Below are 23,187 nucleotides of genomic sequence, written 5' to 3'. Positions count from 1 at the left end.
TTGGCTTTTTGAAAGCAAATTTTGCTGAAATGGTTTTTGGGGGGCATGTTGCATTTAGGAAGCCCCTATGGTTCCATAACAGGAAAAAAAAATACATACCATTTTGGAAACTACACCACTCAAGAAACGTAAGAAGGGGTATAGTGAGCCTTAACACCCCACAGGTGTTTGACGACTTTTCATTAAAGTCGGATGTGTAAATGAATTTTCTTTTTCACTAAAATACAGTTTTTTCCCCCCAAATTTACCATTTTTACAAAAGGTAATAGGAGAAAATGCCCCCCCAAAATTTGTAACCCTATTTCTTCTGAGTAGAAAAAAATGTGCCACCAGCTGTTGCATAACTACAACCCCAAGCATGCACAAACTACATAAGAGCATGTTGGGCGTTGTAGTTGTGCCTTCTGCTGTTACATAACATCAACTCCCAGCATGCCCTTTTGTGCATGCTGGGAGTTGTTGCTAAGCAACAGCAGGAGGCCAGCCATTACCTCCTGATGCTGCGTGATCATCCTCCTGCCTGCTGCCACCAGACTCCATGGCACCCGCTCTTGTCCTCCGGAATAGGGGTGGAGTGGGTGCCATTAGGGACACCCCCACAGCAGGAGTCCTGATTTGTCAGCCGGTAATGGCCGACGAATCAGGACGGACATGAGGTGGCACCAGTGCCACCTCACTCCTGCTTCTAAAGGTTGATAGGTGCCCTCACAGATGGCAGCTATCAACCTTTTTTTTCCGGGTCACCGGGGACCCGATTGACCCGGAATCGCCGAAAATCGCCGATCTGAATTGATAATCGGGGGTCTCAGGACCCCCCCCCCAGGGGTTTGCACAGGGTGCCTGCAGGGACCGGAATTCCCATTGGCGTACCTGTATGTACGTACCTGTACACCAATGGTCCTTAACCTCTTAAGGACCCATGACGTACCGGTACGTCATGAGTCCGCTCCCAATCTATAACGCGTGGCCATGGCGTGGCCCCACGCCATAGCAGGTCAGGCCCGGCCTCTAACAACGGCCAGGACCCGTGGCTAATAGCGCACTGTATTGATCACGGTGCCGCGCACTATTGACCCTTTAGTTGAATGCTGTGTCTAAAGTGAAAGTAAAACCATGCCGGTTAGCTCAGGGAGCTGTTCGGTATTGCCACGGCGAAATCGCGGCATCCCGAACAGCTTACAAGACAGCCGGAGGATCCCTACCTGCCTCCATGCTGTCCAATCGCCGAATGACTGCTCAGTGCCTGAGAGCCAGGCATGAGCAGTCAAGCGGCAGAATCATCGATCAGTGATTTCTTATGAGAAACCATTGATCAATGTAAAAGATCAGTGTGTGCAGTGTTATAGGTCCCTATGGGAGCTATAACACTGCAAAAAAAAGTGAAAAAAAAGTGTATAAAGATCATTTAACCCCTTCCCTAATAAAAGTTTGAATCACCCCCCTTTCCCCATTAAAAAACAGTGTAAATAAAAATAAACATATGTGGTATCGCCGCGTACAGAAATGTCCGAATTATAAAAAAATATATCGTTAATTAAACCGCACGGTCAATGGCGTACGCGCAAAAAAAATTCCAAAGTACAAAATAGTTTATTTTTGGTCACTTTTTATATAATGAAAAAATGAATAAAAAGCGATTGTTACGCCGAGCGCTCCGGGTCCCCGCTCCTCCCCGGAGCGCTCGCTACACTCCTCTCACTGCAGCGCTCCGGTCGGTTCCACGGACCCGGGGCGCTGCGATACCGCCTCTGGCCGGGATGCGATTCGCGATGCGGGTAGCGCCCGCTCGCGATGCGCACCCCGGCTCCCGTACCTGACTCGCTCTCCGTCAGTTCTGTCCCGGCGCGCGCGGCCCCGCTCCCTAGGGCGCGCGCGCGCCGGGTCTTTGCGATTTAAAGGGCCACTGCGCCGCTGATTGGCGCAGTGGTTCCAATTAGTGTTTACACCTGTGCACTTCCCTATATCACCTCACTTCCCCTTCACTCCCTCGCCGGATCTTGTTGCCTTAGTGCCAGTGAAAGCGTTTCCTTGTGTGTTCCTAGCCTGTGTTCCAGACCTCCTGCCGTTGCCCCTGACTACGATCCTTGCTGCCTGCCCCGACCTTCTGCTACGTCCGACCTTGCTTCTGTCTACTCCCTTGTACCGCGCCTATCTTCAGCAGCCAGAGAGGTTGAGCCGTTGCTAGGGGATACGACCTGGTCACTACCGCCGCAGCAAGACCATCCCGCTTTGCGGCGGGCTCTGGTGAAAACCAGTAGTGACTTAGAACCGATCCTCTAGCACGGTCCACGCCAATCCCTCTCTGGCACAGAGGATCCACTACCTGCCAGCCGGCATCGTGACAGTAGATCCGGCCATGGATCCCGCTGAAGTTCCTCTGCCAGTTGTCGCTGACCTCACCACGGTGGTCGCCCAGCAGTCACAACAGATAGCGCAACAAGGCCTACAGCTGTCTCAACTGACTGTTATGCTACAACAGTTACTACCACAGCTCCAGCAATCATCTCCTCCGCCAGCTCCTGTACCTCCTCCGCAGCGAGTGGCCGCTTCTGGACTACGACTATCCTTGCCGGATAAATTTGATGGGGACTCTAAGTTTTGCCGTGGCTTCCTTTCCCAATGTTCATTACACTTGGAGATGATGTCGGACCAGTTCCCCACTGAAAGGTCTAAGGTGGCTTTCGTAGTCAGCCTGCTGTCTGGAAAAGCCCTGGCTTGGGCCACGCCGCTCTGGGACTGCAATGACCCCGTCACTGCCTCTGTACACTCCTTCTTCTCGGAAATTCGAAGTGTCTTTGAGGAACCTGCCCGAGCCTCTTCTGCTGAGACTGCCCTGTTGAACCTGGTCCAGGGTAATTCTTCCGTTGGCGAGTATGCCGTACAATTCCGTACTCTTGCTTCTGAATTATCCTGGAACAATGAGGCCCTCTGCGCGACCTTTAAAAAAGGCCTATCCAGCAACATTAAAGATGTTCTGGCCGCACGAGAAATGCCTGCTAATCTTCATGAACTTATTCACCTAGCCACTCGCATTGACATGCGTTTTTCCGAAAGGCGTCAGGAGCTCCGCCAAGATATGGACTCTGTTCGCACGAGGCGTTTCTTCTCCTCGGCTCCTCTCTCCTCTGGTTCCCTGCAATCTGTTCCTGTGCCTCCCGCCGTGGAGGTTATGCAGGTCGACCGGTCTCGCCTGACATCTCAAGAGAGGACACGACGCCGCATGGAGAACCTCTGCCTGTACTGTGCTAGTACCGAACACTTCCTGAGGGATTGTCCTATCCGCCCTCCCCGCCTGGAAAGACGTACGCTGACTCCGCACAAAGGTGAGACAATCCTTGATGTCTACTCTGCTTCTCCACGTCTTACTGTGCCTGTGCGGATGTCTGCCTCTGCCTTCTCCTTCTCTTCTGTGGCCTTCTTGGACTCTGGATCTGCAGGAAATTTTATTTCGGCCTCTCTCGTCAACAGGTTCAACATCCCTGTGACCAGTCTCACCAGACCCCTTTACATCAATTGTATAAACAATGAAAGATTGGACTGTTCCATACGTTTCCGCACGGAGCCCCTTCTAATGAGCATCGGATCTCATCAAGAGAGGATTGAACTTTTGGTCCTCCCCAATTGCACCTCGGAAATTCTCCTTGGACTTCCCTGGCTTCAACTTCATTCCCCAACCCTGGATTGGTCCACTGGGGAGATCAAGAGTTGGGGGCCCTCTTGTTCCAAGGACTGTCTAAAACCGGTTCCCAGTAACCCTTGCCGTGACTCTGTGCTTCCTCCAGTAACCGGTCTCCCTAAGGCCTATATGGACTTCGCGGATGTTTTCTGCAAAAAACAAGCGGAGACTCTACCTCCTCACAGGCCTTATGATTGTCCTATCGACCTCCTCCCGGGCACTACTCCACCCCGGGGCAGAATTTATCCTCTCTCTGCCCCAGAGACTCTTGCCATGTCTGAATACGTCCAGGAGAATCTAAAAAAGGGCTTTATCCGTAAATCCTCCTCTCCTGCCGGAGCCGGATTTTTCTTTGTGTCCAAAAAAGATGGCTCTCTACGTCCTTGCATTGACTACCGCGGACTTAATAAAATCACGGTTAAGAACCGCTACCCCTTACCCCTCATCTCTGAACTCTTTGATCGCCTCCAAGGTGCCCACATCTTTACTAAATTGGACTTAAGAGGCGCCTATAACCTCATCCGCATCAGAGAGGGGGATGAGTGGAAAACAGCATTTAACACCAGAGATGGACACTTTGAGTATCTGGTCATGCCCTTTGGCCTGTGCAACGCCCCTGCTGTCTTCCAAGACTTTGTTAATGAAATTTTTCGTGATCTGTTATACTCCTGTGTTGTTGTATATCTTGATGATATCCTAATTTTTTCGGCCAATCTAGAAGAACACCGCCAGCATGTCCGTATGGTTCTTCAGAGACTTCGTGACAATCAACTCTATGCTAAAATTGAGAAATGTCTGTTTGAATGCCAATCTCTTCCTTTTCTAGGATACTTGGTCTCTGGCCAGGGACTACAAATGGACCCAGATAAACTTTCTGCCGTCTTAGATTGGCCACGCCCCTCCGGACTCCGTGCCATCCAACGTTTTTTGGGGTTCGCCAATTATTACAGGCAATTTATTCCACATTTTTCTACCATTGTGGCTCCTATTGTGGCTTTAACCAAAAAAAATGCCGATCCCAAGTCTTGGCCTCCTCAAGCGGAAGACGCCTTTAAACGACTCAAGTCTGCCTTCTCTTCGGCTCCCGTGCTCTCCAGACCTGACCCATCTAAACCCTTCCTATTGGAGGTTGATGCCTCCTCAGTGGGAGCTGGAGCTGTCCTTCTACAAAAAAACTCCTCCGGGCATGCTGTTACTTGTGGTTTTTTTTCTAGGACCTTCTCTCCGGCGGAGAGGAACTACTCCATCGGGGATCGAGAGCTTCTAGCCATTAAATTAGCACTTGAGGAATGGAGACATCTGCTGGAGGGATCAAGATTCCCAGTTATTATTTACACCGATCACAAGAACCTCTCCTACCTCCAGTCTGCCCAACGGCTGAATCCTCGTCAGGCCAGGTGGTCTCTGTTCTTTGCCCGATTTAATTTTGAAATTCACTTTCGGTCTGCTGATAAGAACATTAGGGCCGATGCTCTCTCTCGTTCCTCGGATGCTTCTGAAATTGAACTCTCTCCTCAACACATCATTCCTCCTGACTGCCTGATTTCCACTTCTCTAGCCTCCATCAGGCAAACTCCTCCAGGAAAGACCTTTGTTTCTCCACGCCAACGTCTCGGAATCCTCAAATGGGGTCACTCCTCCCATCTCGCAGGTCATGCGGGCATCAAGAAATCTGTGCAACTCATCTCTCGCTTCTATTGGTGGCCGACTCTAGAGACTGATGTGGTGGACTTTGTGCGAGCCTGCACTATCTGTGCCCGGGATAAGACTCCTCGCCAGAAGCCCGCTGGTTTTCTTCTTCCTCTGCCTGTCCCCGAACAACCTTGGTCTCTGATTGGTATGGATTTTATTACTGACTTACCCCCATCCCATGGCAACACTGTTATTTGGGTGGTCGTTGATCGATTCTCCAAAATGGCACATTTCATCCCTCTTCCTGGTCTTCCTTCAGCGCCTCAGTTGGCTAAACAATTTTTTGTACACATTTTTCGTCTTCACGGGTTGCCTACGCAGATCGTCTCGGATAGAGGCGTCCAATTTGTGTCTAAATTCTGGAGGGCTCTCTGTAAACAACTCAAGATTAAATTAAATTTTTCTTCTGCATACCATCCTCAATCCAATGGACAAGTAGAAAGAATTAACCAGATCTTGGGTGACTATTTACGACATTTTGTTTCCTCCCGCCAGGATGACTGGGCAGATCTTCTACCTTGGGCCGAGTTCTCGTATAATTTCAGAATCTCTGAATCTTCCTCCAAATCCCCGTTTTTCGTGGTGTACGGCCGTCACCCTCTTCCCCCCCTCCCTACCCCCTTGCCCTCTGGTCTGCCCGCTGTGGATGAAATTTCTCGTGATCTCTCCATCATATGGAGAGAGACCCAAAATTCTCTCTTACAGGCTTCTTCACGCATGAAGAGATTCGCGGATAAGAAAAGAAGAGCTCCTCCCATTTTTTCCCCTGGAGACAAGGTATGGCTCTCCGCCAAATATGTCCGCTTCCGTGTCCCTAGCTATAAGTTGGGACCACGCTATCTTGGTCCTTTTAAGGTTTTGCGCCAGATTAATCCTGTCTCTTACAAACTTCTTCTTCCTCCTTCTCTTCGTATTCCTAATGCCTTTCATGTTTCTCTTCTTAAACCACTTATCATTAACCGTTTCTCTCCCAAATCTGTTCCCCCCACTCCTGTCTCCGGCTCCTCGGACATCTTCTCCGTTAAAGAAATTTTAGCATCTAAAAAGGTCAGAGGGAAAACCTTCTTTTTAGTGGATTGGGAGGGTTGTGGTCCAGAAGAGAGGTCCTGGGAACCTGAGGACAATATCCTGGACAAAAGTCTGGTCCTCAGGTTCTCAGGCTCCAAGAAGAGGGGGAGACCCAAGGGGGGGGGTACTGTTACGCCGAGCGCTCCGGGTCCCCGCTCCTCCCCGGAGCGCTCGCTACACTCCTCTCACTGCAGCGCTCCGGTCGGTTCCACGGACCCGGGGCGCTGCGATACCGCCTCTGGCCGGGATGCGATTCGCGATGCGGGTAGCGCCCGCTCGCGATGCGCACCCCGGCTCCCGTACCTGACTCGCTCTCCGTCAGTTCTGTCCCGGCGCGCGCGGCCCCGCTCCCTAGGGCGCGCGCGCGCCGGGTCTTTGCGATTTAAAGGGCCACTGCGCCGCTGATTGGCGCAGTGGTTCCAATTAGTGTTTACACCTGTGCACTTCCCTATATCACCTCACTTCCCCTTCACTCCCTCGCCGGATCTTGTTGCCTTAGTGCCAGTGAAAGCGTTTCCTTGTGTGTTCCTAGCCTGTGTTCCAGACCTCCTGCCGTTGCCCCTGACTACGATCCTTGCTGCCTGCCCCGACCTTCTGCTACGTCCGACCTTGCTTCTGTCTACTCCCTTGTACCGCGCCTATCTTCAGCAGCCAGAGAGGTTGAGCCGTTGCTAGGGGATACGACCTGGTCACTACCGCCGCAGCAAGACCATCCCGCTTTGCGGCGGGCTCTGGTGAAAACCAGTAGTGACTTAGAACCGATCCTCTAGCACGGTCCACGCCAATCCCTCTCTGGCACAGAGGATCCACTACCTGCCAGCCGGCATCGTGACAGCGATCAATAAGTCCTATCAATGCAGAAATGGTACCACTTAAAATTTCAGATCACGGTGCAAAAAAATCGCCCCATACCATCATATACGCGGAACAATTAAAAAAAAATGATAGGGGTCAGAAGATTTTAAATGTATAAATTTTCCTGGATGTAGTTATGATTTTTTCCAGAAGTACAACAAAATCAAACCTACATAAGTAGGATATAATTTTAATCGTATGGACCTACAGAATAAAGAGAAGGTGTCATTTTTACCAAAAAATGTACTGTGTAAAAACAGAAGCCCCCAAAAGTTAGAAACTGTCCGGAGCAGGAGAGGTTTCCTATGGGAATATTCTCCTACTGTGGACAGTTCTTGACACAGACAGATGTGTCAGCAGAGAGCACTGTGGTCAGACAGAAAAGAACAATTCAACTTCCTCTGGACAATATAGCAACTGATAAGTACTTGAAGGATTAAGATGTTTTAATAGAAGTAATTTACAAATCTGTTTAACTTTCTGGCACCAGTTGATTTGAAAACAATTGTTTTACCCCGGAGTACCCCTTTAAGGAATGATAATTATAAACACTTAGCAATACGTCCATTTGGCTGCTTTGTGTAGGTGTCTCGGGAAATATATTTATACGCGGTAAAGGATGAATATCTCTGAAATATTCTCCAACCACTGGTTCAGGAGCTGACGCCAGAATTTATTTTCCACTGTGGATTCCAGAGTATCATAATACATTTGTTGTTTCATTGCATTTGGCAACTAAACCACAATTTTACTCTCTAATGGATTCAGCCTCTTGATGGTTACTATATACAGTAGCTGGGGAAATACCACTTTGTTGTTAGGACACAAGTAACATTGTGTTACTTATTTGTAATTCTTACAGAAATGGATATTTGCTACATTTATTAACAATATAATAATGGCACAGATCCAGTAACAAACAAAAAGGGGGCTAAAAAATAATAAAAATGTCTAAATTTGCAGAGATGTGGCTCCCCATGGATGATGGCAGCTGACATTTTTGGGAGAGGCCATGAGTTCTCCTACTGGCTTTTGCAACCTGTGCATTTGTGCAGACTATATCCCTTGTCACTACTGAAGGGGACTCCATTAACTCTGACAACTCTGAGTATGGGGGGATTTCACAATCAATGTGATTCTTGGCATCTAAACCCATCTACAGTACAGGCAAATGCATTCCCTAGTTTACTAACTGAGCATTCCTATTTAGGAACTATTATTTGAGTACTGTATGGTATAGTCAGTGGCGTAGCGTGGGTTGTCAGCACCCGGGGCAAGGCAAGTCATTTGCGCCCCCTAACCCGTGGATTTTAGCACTCGAGTCTCTTCCACTAGATTAGTTAAAGAAACCCTTACCCCCTAAGCACATGTATTGTTTGTTATGAAAATACTGATGTAATGAAAGTAAAATGCATCTAAATACAAGTTTATTTTCAAACACTTTATTGAGAGCGAACATGCATTACACATTCTCCACATTTTCAGCAGGTCTATGAATACAAATCTACAAATGTAGTAACCTAGCATGGGCCATGCTATTATATATCGTCTCACAACCATCGTAAACGACAAAAAAATTGCCCTGTTGCCCCCCCCCCCTTGGATCCGCCACTGCCTCCACAGTGAGCGGCGGCTCGGATCGGATTCGCACAGCCAGCACTGCAGAGAGAGTGAGTGAGCCAGGCAGGGGCAGAGAGCTGCGAGTGCAAGCGTGCCCCCCCAGATGTTGCGCCCCCCCCCAGAAGCTACGCCTCTGGGTATAGTTAGTTGTAACTGTATATATACTGGTAATTTGGCTACTGTGTAGCACTTGTGCTGGAATACTTTTGTGTTTTGTAAATGTATAGTGATACATTTTATTTTATTTATTTATTTAAAATATATATTTTTTATGTATGTCAAGGTGACATTTATTCAAGGGCACAATACATATGCATAATATTTACATACATATATATATATATATATATATATATATATATATATTTTTTTTTTTTTTTTTTTTTTTTTAAAGGAGAACTGTGGTTAAACATTTTTCATTTCCCCTGTAACCAGGCTACAAAAACTTTAAAAAAAATAAAATAAATAAACTTCAACTCACCTTCCTACTAGTGCTGAGCTGCAAGGGCCATATTCAAATGTGCGATATTTCGTGAATAATGGACAAATATTCTTCCTACGTTTGAGAAATTTGCATATTTGCTATGTTCGTTCACTTTTTTCCATGAAATTCGTATAGTGCACAAGCGTGATTATATCTTTCAACTAACAAACACTATAGCCTACACTAGAACCTATCTGCTAAACTAACTTACTCTATGTAAAGCTAAAAGAAGGGAGGGATCAGGGGGGAAGAGCCAATATTCGTGAATATTTGCATATTCCCATATACAAAATATTCGCGCTCCACACGGACTCACACAGTAAATAATATTGGAGCCTTCTTTGGACCTCAAGCTGGAAGCAGGGAGGGATGATCACTTTTTTTTCTACACAGTACACATCATTGTTGTGATGTGTACTGTAAAGGAAAAAAAAGAATATTTGTCATTACGAATATATAGCGCTACATTCTAAATATTCGCAAAGTGCCGATATTCACAGTAAAAATTTGCATTTCTAATATTCACACCCAATACTACTTTCTACGTTCCCTCAATATCAGTGTCCAGGTCTTCCGTGCTGGTCTTCTTCCTGCTTCTTGGGCTCGATGACTCATACTGGGCTCAGCGAAGTATGGAAGACAAAAAGGGGCAATGTGCCTATCTATGTGCCATTATCCTTAGTACAAGTGACAGGTGAGGAAGCGTAAGGAATGCTCTCACCTGGTGGTGTTATGCTGAGAGCATAACACCTGTTGCAGCTTGAAGGGGCCCAACTGGTGTGGGTAAGTGGAAATCCACGGTGTGCTGCCCGGATCCACCCGTCCGGCCGGACGGTCTGAGAGTAGGAGTGATAGCGGTGAAAAAGGAATCCGATCCTGGCGCTCACCCATGCAGCAGCTGAGGAAATTATGTCAGGAGCCGTAATGAGGTAAAAGATGCACTTTATTTTGGATAAAGCAGGGACTACGCGTTGCAAGGGGACACGCTCCCCTCTTCCTCATGGCCAATCGATTGGACCTGAGGAAGAGGGGAGCGTGTCCCCTCGCAACGCGTAGTCCCTGCTTTATCCAAAATAAAGTGCATCTTTTACCTCATTACGGCTCCTGACATAATTTCCTCAGCTGCCGCACGGGTGAGCGCCAGGATCGGATTCCTTTTTCACCGCTACCACTCATACTGGGCTCAGCGTATCACCGGCTGCAGCGATGTCCCTCCTTGGCCCGTGATAGTATGAGTGCAGTGTCATGTAAGGAGCCCAGACAGCAGGAAGAAGGCAGGGCTCGGGCTCCTTACATGACACTGCATTCAGCCTATACTCTGAGTGCATGATGAGTCACCGAGCCCAAGAAGCAGGAAGAAAACTGGCACTGGAGGACCGGGATGCCGATATCGGCACAACAGGGGAAAGTAGGAATGTGAGCTAAAGTTAGTTTTTTTTTTTGCAGCCAGTGCACAGGGGAAATGGAAGATATTTAACCACAGTTCTCCTTTAACATGCAAAACAAGTACAATAAACATGAAATACACGTGGCAAGTATGAATACAAGTGACAAACTGGCACAGAGAGGTAGAGAGGACCCTCCCCATAGAGGCTTACAATGTAAGTGTTTTCCATCTTCCTTTGCATTTAGAGAAATTTATTCTCTAATATAGTGTCAAAAGAAGTGCAGATTCAGTGCATAAAGAACAGTAAATGGGTCCAATTTATTCCAAAAAAAAAAACATGGGCACAAGTGGAATGAAAGAAGTCAAATGTTTCGGGTGTGCTCCAGCATTCTAAACATTTTGTTCAGAACGCTCGGAGCTGGAGGCCGAGATGGGGAGGTCACGGAAACACCCCCTCATGATGTCACGCCACAACCCTCCATTCATGTCTATGGGAAGGGGCATGAATGGAGGGGGTGTGGCTTGGTGTCACAAAGGGCGTGGTTGTGGCATCACAACCACTGCTGCAGGAACTCAGTGTTTGTTTAGAATGCCGGGTGCTGCTGGAGATCATGGGGGGGCCCAGTAGCAGGACGACGGCAATCAGACATCTTATACTGTATCCTTTGGATAGAGTCAGGGCCAGATTAAGACTGCCTGGAAGATGGAGCACTTCATTATGATGCCCCCCCCCCCCCCCCCCGATAGTCTCCCTTCCCTTCCACTGAGACCTGTTGCGGGCCTGTCAAGTAAGGAACAGACTAAAACCAAAAATAGGCCTGGGTATATTAGACTATGTCCCCTTTTTTTTTTGGGTGTTGGGTGGGTGTCACAGGAGTCAGGCCCCCGTTAAAATAAAATGGGCTGCATGGTCTAAAATCACTTCACTTCAAGTCACTCTTTCCAGCTGTTGCAAAGCTACAACACCCATTATGTCTGGAGATCTTCAGGCATTATAGGAGTTGTAGTTTTGTAACAGCTGGAGCCTCAAATTGGGGAACAGTGTCATCCATTATTAGTGCAAAACTAGTCAGGAGAAAACACAAATATAAAATGACTGACAGGAGACGTCTTCTCTATTGTCTTTCCTTTTCTTCTTCATCTGGTCCAGACGCCAGGTCGTCTTCCAGCTCCATCTTCCTCTGTAAAGTTTGACGCCTGGACATCATTGGTTCCTCACTCTGCCAGCCGCTCCTCATCCTCTGTATAAAGACAACAATCATTAAAACCCTTCAAGAGACTGTGCTTCCTAAATATAATACTGCCAAACCCTGTGTACCCTGTATATTATACTGCCAAACATCATGCCCTTTTAAAATAATACTACCACACACTGTGTTTTCCGTAGTGTGCACAGAGCAGCAGCATCCCATTGAAAGCAAGCAAAATTCTGCTGGCGGAAGTTCGTAGTGTGGACGAGCCCTAATTCCCCCAGACCCTTCTACCCCCCCAGACCCCTAAGTCCTCCTCCAGACTCCTGCTCCCAAAGAACCCTAAGGCTAGGTTTCCACCTTTTTTTACCTGCAAAAACACAGAAAAACTGCTACTGCTTTTTCCTGTGTTATGGTAATTTTTTGGCATTTTTTTTCTTGTGCTTTTGCCTTCTCTGGAAACTTAGCCTTAGTCCTCCCCTGGTCCTTAAAGGGGTACTCCACCTCTAGACATCTTATCCCCTATCCAAAGGATAGGGGATAAGATGTTTAGGGGTGGAGTACCCCTTTAAGTCCCCCTTCAACACTCCTGGTCCTTCTCCACTGCACCCCCTACCCCCCCTCAGTCCCCTTCACACTCCTCTGCCCCCTTTACCAAACCCACACTTACCTCACCCCCCCCCCCCCCAAACAACCTCACTTCAGCCCCCCATGCCCTCCTGGTCCTTCTCCACTACACTTTTGTCCACCAACCCCACCCCCAGTTCCCCCACATTAGGTTGTAGTTCCCCCACATTAGGTTTTAGTTCCCCCACAGTAGGTTGCAGTTCCCCCGCATTAGGTTGTAGTCCCCCCACTTTATGTTGGCAGTGTCCCCCACAGACATACAACCTCCAGCCATATACAATGTATGGCTGGAGGCTGTATGTCTGTTTACTGCCCCACTACAGTGCTCCGACCACCGCTCCTCTGGTCCGGGGTCATGATCTACTACAATGGCCTAGGGGCCATAGCAGTAGGTCCCGGGACTGGAGGAGCAGTGGTCAGAGAACTGAAGACGACGTGTGGGTAACTTACCATGCTAGCATCCTCGTTGCTCCGCTCCTATGGGCGCACGCACAGGACGTCAGTGATGTCCCTGCGTGCACTACCTCCCTGCATTTTTAAAGTTATTGGGAAGCCCTGCTGAATGTGAAGGGGGGGAGGGGGAATTACAGTATTTATCTGCTATAACACACACTGGCATATAACACATACCCTCATTTTCACAGGAAAATTTGAGGGGAAAAAATAAATGTAAAATAAATGACTATAGCTCTGAACTATATGCCTCATCATCCCCCCAACTTTGATTCCCCTTGATCCTCAGTTTCCCCCCCCCTTCTTCCTCCCCCTTTTATCAGCCCCTGTGCCATATTTAACCCCCCCCCCCGTCTCCTTTCCCATGTTTTCCCCTGCTCATCATTCCCCCCCCTCCTGCTCATCATTCCCCCCTGCTAATCATTCCCCCCCTGCTCATCATTCCCCCCCTCCTGCTCATCATTCCCCCCTGCTAATCATTCCCCCCCCCGCTCATCATTCTCCCCCCTCCTGCTCATCATCCCCCCCTACTCATCATTCCTCCCTGCTCATCATTCTCCCCTCTGCTCATCATTCCCCGCCTGCTCATCATTCTCACCCCTGCTCATCATTACCCCCCTGCTCATTATTACCCCCCCCTGCTCAATATTACCCCCCTGCTCATTATTACCCCCCTGATCATTATTACCCCCCCTGCTCATTATTACCCCCCCTGCTCATCATTACCCCCCCCTGCTCATTATTACCCCCCTGCTCATTATTACCCCCCCTTTCTCATTATTACCCCCCCTGCTCATTATTACCCCCCTGCTCATTATTACCCCCCTGCTCATCATTACCCCCTGCTCATTTTTACCTCCCTGCTCATCATTACCCCCCTGCTGATCATTCTCCCCCCCTGCCAACCCGCCGCTCATCATTCCCCCCCGCTCATCATTCCCCCCCGCTCATCATTACCCCCCTGCTCATCATTACCCCCCCTGCTCATCATTACCCCCCCTGCTCATTATTACCCCCCTGCTCATCATTAAAAAAACCCTGCTCATCCCCCCCCTGCTCATCATTCCCCCCCTGCTCATCATCCCCCTGCTCATCATTCTCCCCCCCCCCCCTGCTCATCATCCCCCTGCTCATCATTCTCCCCCCTTCTCATCATTACCCCCCCCCCCTGCTCATCATTCTCCCCCTGCTCATCATTTCCTCCCCGCTCATCATTACCCCCCTGCTCATAATTCTCCCCCCCTGCTCCCCCCTGCTCATCATTCTCCCCCCCTGCTCATCATTCCCCCCTGCTCATCATTACCCCCCTACTCATCATTACCCCCCTGCTCATTATTACCCCCCCTGCTCATTATTACCCCCTGCTCATCATTAACCTCCCCTGCTCATCATTAACCCCCCCTGCTCATCATCCCCCCTGCTCATCATCCCCCCCTGCTCATCATTCCCCCCTGCTCATCATTACCCCCCCTGCTCATTATTCTCCCCCCTGCTCATCATTCCCCCCTGCTCATCATTCCCCCCTGCTCATCATTCTCCCCCTGCTCATCATTCTCCCCCCTACTCATCATTACCCCCCTGCTCATCATTCTCCCCCCCCCCTTGCTCATCATCCCTCCCCCTGCTCCCCCCTGCTCATCATTCACACCCCTGCTCATCATTCCCCTCCTTGCTCATAATTAACCCCCCCTGCTCATCATTAACCCCCCCTGCTCATCATTAACCCCCCTTCTCATCATTAACCCCCCTTCTCATCATTAACCCCCCTCCCGCTCATCATTAACCCCCCTGCTCATCATTAACCCCTTGCTCATCATTAACCCCCCCTGCTCATCATTACCCCCCCGCTCATCATTAACCCCCCTGCTCATCATTACCGCCCCCCCCGCTCATCATTCCCCCCCTGCTCATCATTCCCCCCCATCATTGCTCCCCCCACCTCCTCCTCTAGGAGCCGCCGCTGGTCACTGTTTTAAAGTGGCCGCGGCCAGGCTATCGGGGGGCCCCGATCCGCTACTGAGCATCCCACAGGGATGTCCCGAATGTGACGTGGCCCCCTGCGGGCACGGGGCCCGGAGCACCAATGAGCGCCAATGATTATCCTGCCCTGGATAGGGTATAAGATGTTTAGCAGCGGAGTACCCCTTTAATCATACCATTTGGTGGCATAAGAACTAGGCTTCTTCTACAGTGTGACTACCCTTCTTTGATTTCACTTTACTGTAGCAATATCTTATTATTCATTGGGAACACTGCCTCGCCCGGAGTGTTTTTAAACATTTCATGACTGTATGGAAATGTTTACATAGGCTGTTAACACAGCAATAAATTACATTGTACGGCAAGGAAACCATGGCAGTGTACAAGTCATACTTAATATAATGTATTACTAAACATCTGGCTACAAGGAAACAATTATGTAATCTACACCAGACAATGGAGTAAAGGCTACACTTGTACACAATTACACATGTTACATGTGCCGTATTAAGATTGCTTTGCCTTTGATTCCCAGTCATGGGACTTAGCAGTTCATGGTGGTTTCCTGTGCTATGGATGCAATGCAATTTAGTAAAAAAAAACAAAACAATTTAGAACAATTAAACCAATGATTTAATCATCGCCATTGGGATCTCTGACCAGAATCCATAGGAAGCCTTTTAATTACAAAGAAGTGAACACATTTAGAAATATTAAATGTCATCCTTCAGATATATATTAAGTCATAGTAATCATCTGAAATGACTCCTTTAGTAGTTTGATCTACAAGATTTACTGGTGACTTTTATTAAACAATTTGAAATGTTCTTAATAATATTTTTAAAAAATGGTATTTATTTACTCTTATTTTTCCATAGGATTATTGATGCATTTTTAAGGATCTAAATTTTGTACATATGGCTGTTGGCATGTTTAATATAAAAGCCATTCTCCCCTACCTCGATCCTCCTTAGTTGGCATTCTGATGCCTCCCACTCGTCATTTTTCAGGGCCATTTCTTGCTTCCCAAGTCATCTCTTTGATCACAGCAGTATTCAAGGGGTGCTCCGCCCCTAGACATCTTATCCCCTATCCAAAGGATCTCTCCGGCAGTACTCCCATTTCTCAGCTGCACAGAGCGAGCATCGATCTGTGGCTGATGAAGGGCGATGCAGGGAACAGAGAATCGTGACATCACGGCTCCGCCCCCTTGTGATGTCACGTCACGCCCCCTCAATGCAAGTCTATGGGAGGGGGCATGGAACTCACCACGCCACCTCCCATAGACTTGCATTGAGGGGGTGGGCGTGACATCACGAGGGGGCGGGGCTGTGATGTCACGATGCTCCGGCCACTGCATCGCCAGTCATTGGGCACAGAGCGAAGCTCGCTCCATGCACCAGATGACATGAAGTGCTGCAGGAGATAACGCAGGGGGTCCCCAGTTGCAGGACCCCCATGATCAGACATCTTATCCCATATCCTTTGGAAAGGGGATAAGATGTCTGTGGCTGAAAGGGGTACTCCACCCCTAGTCAATGATTGACTGAGCAAGGTCAGCACTTAAAGGGGTACCCCGGCGGAAAACTATTTTTGAAAATCAACAAGTGCCAGAAAGTTAAACAGATGTATAAATTACAGATGTACAGATGTGTACATCTATCATACATTCATGCATACATCTATTGTAAATATATACAGTCATGGCTGTAAATGTTGGCACTACGGAAATTTTTCTAAAAAATTGAGTATTTCTCACAGAAAAGGATTGCAGTAATACAAATTTTGCTATACACATATTTATTCCATTTTTGTGTATTGGAACTAAACCAAAAAAGGAGGAAAAAAGCTAATTGGACATAATGTCACACCAATCTCCAAAAATGGTCTGGACAAAATTATTGGCACCCTTAACTTAATATTTGGTTAACTGAAATCAGTTGCTTCCTATAACATTCAATAAGCTTCTTACACCTCTCAGCCGGAATGTTGGACCACTCTTCCTTTGTAAACTGCTCCAGGTCTCTTTTATTGGAAGGGCGCCTTTTACCAACAGCAATTTTAAGATCTCTCCACAGGTGTTCAATGGGATTTAGATCTTGGCTCAATGTTGGCCACTTCAGAACTCTCCAGCGCTTTGTTGCCATCCATTTCTGGGTGCTTTTTGACATATCTTTGGGGTCATTGTCCTGCTGGAAGTCCCAAGATCTCAGACACAAACTCAGCTTTCTGACACTGGGCTGTACAGTGTGATCCAATATCAGTTGATGTCCGCCGCTCCCTTGAAGGCTCCTTGGCTTTTTGTCTATCTGTTCTGAGGTGGATCGGCTGCCGGCATACTTTTACACAAGCCTTTTTCCATTGTTATACTTGGCGAGTGTAACATCCTGGTTGAGCATTGTATTTACTCTGTTCACCCTTGTATTTTTAAGTGGTAATGCGCTAGGTTGCACCCTCTCTATTCTTTGCTGTTGCACACTTTCAAGGCACCTAGTGCCAGAGGCAGCAAAACAACCCCAAAACATCATTGAACCTCCACCATATTTCACTGTAGGTACTGTGTTCTTTTCTTTGTAGGCCTCATTCCATATTCGGTATAGAATGATGTGCTTTAGTAAAAAGCTCTATCTTGGTCACATCTGTCCACAGGACGTTTTCCCAGAATGATTTTGGCTTACCCAAGTTCATTTTGGCAAAATGTATTCTTGCTTTTTATGTCTTTGTGTTAGCAGTGGGGTCCTCCTGGGTCTCCTACCATAGCGTTTCATTTCATTTAAATGTCGATGGATAGTTTGCGCTGACACTGATGCTCCCTGAGCCTGCAGGACAGCTTGAATATATTTGGAACTTGTTTGGGGCTGCTTATCCACCATTAGGACTATCCTGTGTTGACACCTTTCATCAATTGTTCTCTTCCGTCCACGCCCAGGAAGATTAGCTACAGTGCCATGGGTTGCAAACATCTTGATAATGTTGTGCTCTGTGGACAAAGGCAAATCTAGGTCTCTGTAGATGGACTTGTAACCTCGAGGTTGTTGATATTTTTCCATAATTTTGGTCCTCAGACAGTTCTCTTCTCCTCTTTATGTTGTCCATGCTTAGTGTGGCACACACAGACACACAATGCAAAGACTAATTGAACTTTTCTCCATTTTATCTGCTTTCAGGTGGGATTTTTATATTGCCCACACCTGTTACTTGCCTCAGGTGAGTTTAAAGGAGCATCACATGCTTGAAACAATCTTATTTTTCCACAATTTTGAAAGGGTGCCAATAATTTTGTCCAGACCATTTCTGGAGTTTGGTGTGACATTATGTCCAATTGACTTTTTTTCCTCCATTTTTTTGGTTTAGTTCCAATACACACAAAGGAAATAAACATGTGTATAGCAAAACATGTGTTACTGCAATCCTTTTCTGTGAGAAATACTTCATTTTATAGAAAAATTTCAGGGGTGCCAACATATACGGCCATGACTGTATATCTATAATGCATGCATCATACATCTATCTTCTATCTATCTATCTATCTATCTATCTATCATACATACATACATCTTACATGCACACCTCTATCATGCATACCTTCAACATCCCCTCCCCTCCCCTCCCCCTTTGTCACCCTTTTGACAGGAGATCAGCTTTGCTCGTTGCTCAGCAGCTTCAGTGCAGGAGATGTAGCAAGGGTCGGCAGTGCTCACAGCCAGCTATGACACCGTACTTCACTTAACTTTTTCTCCCTCACTCTGTGGGCCTAGGAACAGACGTGCGTGCCTGCACGGGGCACGTCTGCTCCCAGCAGCCTCCCTGCCCCATCTCCTGGTGTCCAGTCCGCGCGGCATCTGGCGTACCTACGTGCAACATGTCACGCCACGCTTCACTACTTCCCAAAAGCCACCGCTGTCTTAAAACAGTGGTGGAAATAACTTGAGATCCAGGGCTATGGGCTTGACACTCAGGGCTATAGCCCCGTTAAACACCCATCCCACACACACACATACCTGCGGTGAAGCCCCTGCGTTTGACCCTAGAATTTTACTCCCTCTTGCAGCAAGACAGAGTCTGATCAGATACCACCTGTTATCATTTACATATATGCTTGAGACATAACTGCATGGCAAGTTGTGTAGCAATGCAACAGTTGTATTTGGGTGCATAGTTTTTTTGCAATGGGTATATTTATGATTTTCCCTGAGTGGCAAAAGAGGCTATTAAAACACTTTCCTTTAAAGTCTTAACAATTCTGCTTTCTGTCTTTACCTGTGTACATACTGTTTATCTCTCCTGCAGACTGCCTTGTATCTGTTCTCCCCTCTTTTTTCAGCTGTGTAAGCAGCCCTCCATATTATGCTCTCCAGACTTCCCACACTCTGAACTTGTGTGTAACTAACTTCCTCTCCCTGCTCCTATCTCTAAAGGTATGTTCATACTATGGAATCTCCATTCGCGGAATTCCACGAGCAGAAATTCTTTCACGTGGCCGCCGTCAAAAAAACTTTGGCGGTAAGATCGCAGGGCACTGCACCGCCACCAAGGACGGCTATGCAGTACTCGCGGAATTACGCGCAATGAATGAACATGCTCTTTCTTTGCCCTGAAATTCCGCAGGGTGAACGGGTCTTGCGGAAGATCCATTCACACTGACGGTACTCTTCACTGCACGGAATTCCACAGTGTCAACATACCCTAATACTGAGAGAGCAGTAAATTCACCTGATGGAGTTATCTTATTTTCTCTGAGTAGCAGCTAAATGATAGAGCATTTTCTAATTAATACTATTTAGAAAGCTGCAGTTTGCATTCAGGAAACAGATCAACAATAGAGGAAATTCTGGGATAAAGATGTCAATAATCTTTAAGAATCAAATGAAAGTAAAGTTGACTTAGAATATATATGAAACATCCAAGGAATGTTAATACAAGGTATATTTAAAGGGGTATTCTGGCTTCATACATCCTATCCCCTATCCAATGGATAGGGGTATGATGTGTGATCGCACAGGTCCCGCTGCTGTGGACCCCCACAATCTCAGTGCAGCTCCAGGCATTCTGTGCCAGGCGCTGCCTCCATGACAGGGACATGATATCATGGCCACGCCCCCAAGTGGCGTCACACCACACCCCTCCATTCATGTCCATGGGAGGAGACGTGACGGCAGTCACGCCCCCTCCCATGGACATGAATAGTGGGTGCATGGCATGACGTCACTAGGGAGCATGGCCGTGATGTCACATCCCCGCCTCGGAGGCAGCGCCCGGCACAGAATGCCAGGGGCTGCACAGAGACCACGGGGGTCCCCAGCGGCAGAACCCCTGCGATCATACATCTCATCCCCTATCCTTTGGATAGGGCATAAGATGTATAAAGCCAGAATACCCCTTTAAGGTTTCAGAGAGTTTGCAAAATGTCATGGCCTTCCATCAAAGAGAAACCCATTCAGATGTTTACCTTTCTGCAACAAATGTGCTATGTGAGTCTAGAAAATAAGGTGCAACTCAAGGGCTGATAAAGCTCATTTGAGTCATATGATGATGAATGTAGGCGCCTTCAGGTAAATTTACATTCTATAGACCTTTGTTAAACACATAATCAGTCTTTGAGTCTTCTCCTAGACTTTGTTCTACAGTAGTTTGAAGATGTCTTGAGGGCTTTTACTGTAAAGAAAGTCTGAGATAAGACAAAAAGCCACAGATGTTGTGAAGTTGTTAGTACATGTAATCTGCATGTGTCATACTTTCCAAAAAGCTTCAGAGTGTCTGTGGGTTTTCAAGGTTCTTCAAAAATTCTTTCTTCATTTGCATTGAGAAAATTACAAAAGACATCCGTAATGTCTTCTAACCATGACATTTGACAGTCTCCTTGAACACATCAGCAAGTTCATGTTGTTGTAGATGAATTCCTGACATAGCCTCAGATGAAGACTGGCTGTCGGCAATATGTCTACATGTAAGATTTTGGGGTTTTCTTTCCATTCATTTTTCTTGGAACTTCTGGCATCTACCAGATTCCTGGTACTGAGGTTCTGGTTTACTTTTCTAGTCCTTATTAAAATAAATGAGTCTTGGCTTCTGAATAACAATCAGTAATGTGCTCCTTCAGTTACATTTACTGCGTTACGCTCCAAAGGCAGATCTGGTATCTGTTCTTTCCTTACTTTGTGGTCTGACTTCAGCCAAGTTAATATTTTGGGATATTTTTATTTACTTTTCTATTACCAGAGGTACTTCCTATGCAGCTATTACTTTCTGCACAACGCAGTAAGTTCTTGGTTCTTTAGATCAAGAATCATTAAAGCAGCTGATCTAAGAAGATACATTGGGTATTATGACTATAGTTCAGTCACAGGACAAGAACTAAAAACATGTTGTTCCTGTATGGATCTCTCACTATCCAAAACCAGTCTTGGGTAGGTACCCTTAATGTACAAATGTAAGGCATCGTTCCCATTGCTTTCGGACTCTTTGGAGTCCACTCTGCAATTTTGCCAGAACGAAAGGAATTTAGTGAAGAAAACAAAAGTGCTTGCACTATATTTCTCTGCTAAACTACCGGATCTCCGACAAACCCCATTCAAGTGAATGGGATCCATCTAGACCCGCCATTGTCCTATGTGTTTCAACCTGTTTCAAGGTTGTTCTGCTCAAGGGGAAAAAGAGCCACACAGACCCTGAGCAGGACGAAATACCACAGCAATGTGAACCTAGCCTAAGGATTTTTCTATTCCTGCCTCTTCAACATCTGTAAATGATGTCCTGAGTCATCTACATCAACCATTACTTCCTTTACTGGATCCTATAATATAAAATATTATATAGGGTAGTTATTTATGAAGAGAAATCGCATATGATTATTGATCTGTGTGCTTTGATCCTGCTTGACAGTATCCAAATGTTTACGGTGGGAAACATACCAATTTGCTTTATGTTTAGTCCTATTTTGTTTTTTTCTCTTTGAAACTTTTACTTACATGTCTCCTAATTTACTTTGTTGATTTATTGATTAGAATATGCTACAGGAATTCTACCAACATTACTACAATATTCGTTGTGATCAACATGGGTTTATTTATGAATGGTGCCAATATGTATAAACCACCAGAAATCCACCGATTTCACATGTCCACCGCTGATTTATCCATGTCAGGAGAAGTTCCCCCAAGGTGCTGTTAGATCCCAACATGTGGGAACTTAAAAGGTTCCCTAAGACAAATAAGTATATACTATTCTCTGGAACCATAAAAATATATTCCTAGTATTTACCTTTGCTCATAAACATAAATAAACAACAATCAGCATATGTTCAGCATACCGAGTGAACTGTATATGTATTGCATATGTATGGAGGTCTCCACACAACCATTAAGCAAAAAAAGACAAATAAATGGAGTTCTCTTCTATAAAGAAGAATGCTTTCATTTGTAACATACAAGTAGCCTTTAATCTTTTAAAGTTAGTTATTTTAGTAAAAAATGTGGAGAAAAAAAATCTGTGTTCTCCTTGTATTTGGGTTCTGGTTGCTGTTCAAAATGCAACAACCCAAATGGAAACCAGATGGAACCCATTAAAATCAATGAGATTCATTAGAATTTCTTGAAGTTAGGGATGAGCAAACCTCCCGAAATTCTGGGGGACTGGCTTGAATTGATTGTCAAATATAATTAGGATTTGACTGCCAGTTCTGATTCATTCAGGAGCAGAGACTTCTTTCAAGCTACAGGAGTCCCTGCTCCTGTACACTGAGCAGTGAGAAATAGGCGGTATGCCTTGCTTCACACTACGGAATTTGCTGGTAATGAGATTCTGCTGCATAGTGCACACTACTGACGCTGAAATAATGCTGCCAAAAGAATGAACTTGTCCATACTTAAGACAAAATCTGCTCTGCGGCACATCTATGGGGACAATTATATCTGCGCAGTCCGAGCACCGACTAAGTCAGTCGGCGCTGGCCGCACACAGAAGCTCTGGATGTCAGTTTTCTCTCTGAAGATTCAGAAATGGGAACCCGGGCCTAAGAGGTGATTGCTTATATCAGGCATGTACACACAGCAACATTTTACTAACACATGCACCAATACAGAATTACCAATGCAATCCTTTGATGTGCCAAATCTATTAAAATCTGCAGTGTCTTTAATATATGCCTGGTAATCAA

General features: G+C 46.5%; 1 protein-coding gene across 2 annotated transcripts in view; it reads left to right on the top strand.

Annotated features, from left to right (window-relative positions):
- BBOX1 (gamma-butyrobetaine hydroxylase 1) overlaps positions 1 to 23,187 on the top strand; it is a 117,833-nt gene that overhangs the window by 28,830 nt on the left and 65,816 nt on the right. The window lies entirely within an intron of this gene.

The sequence above is a fragment of the Hyla sarda genome, chromosome 6 (genome assembly GCF_029499605.1).
Source record: "Hyla sarda isolate aHylSar1 chromosome 6, aHylSar1.hap1, whole genome shotgun sequence".
NCBI classification, from domain to species: Eukaryota; Metazoa; Chordata; class Amphibia; order Anura; family Hylidae; genus Hyla; species Hyla sarda.
The sequence above is the reverse complement of the archived record's forward strand: the minus strand, read 5'-3'. Positions and strand labels throughout refer to the sequence as shown.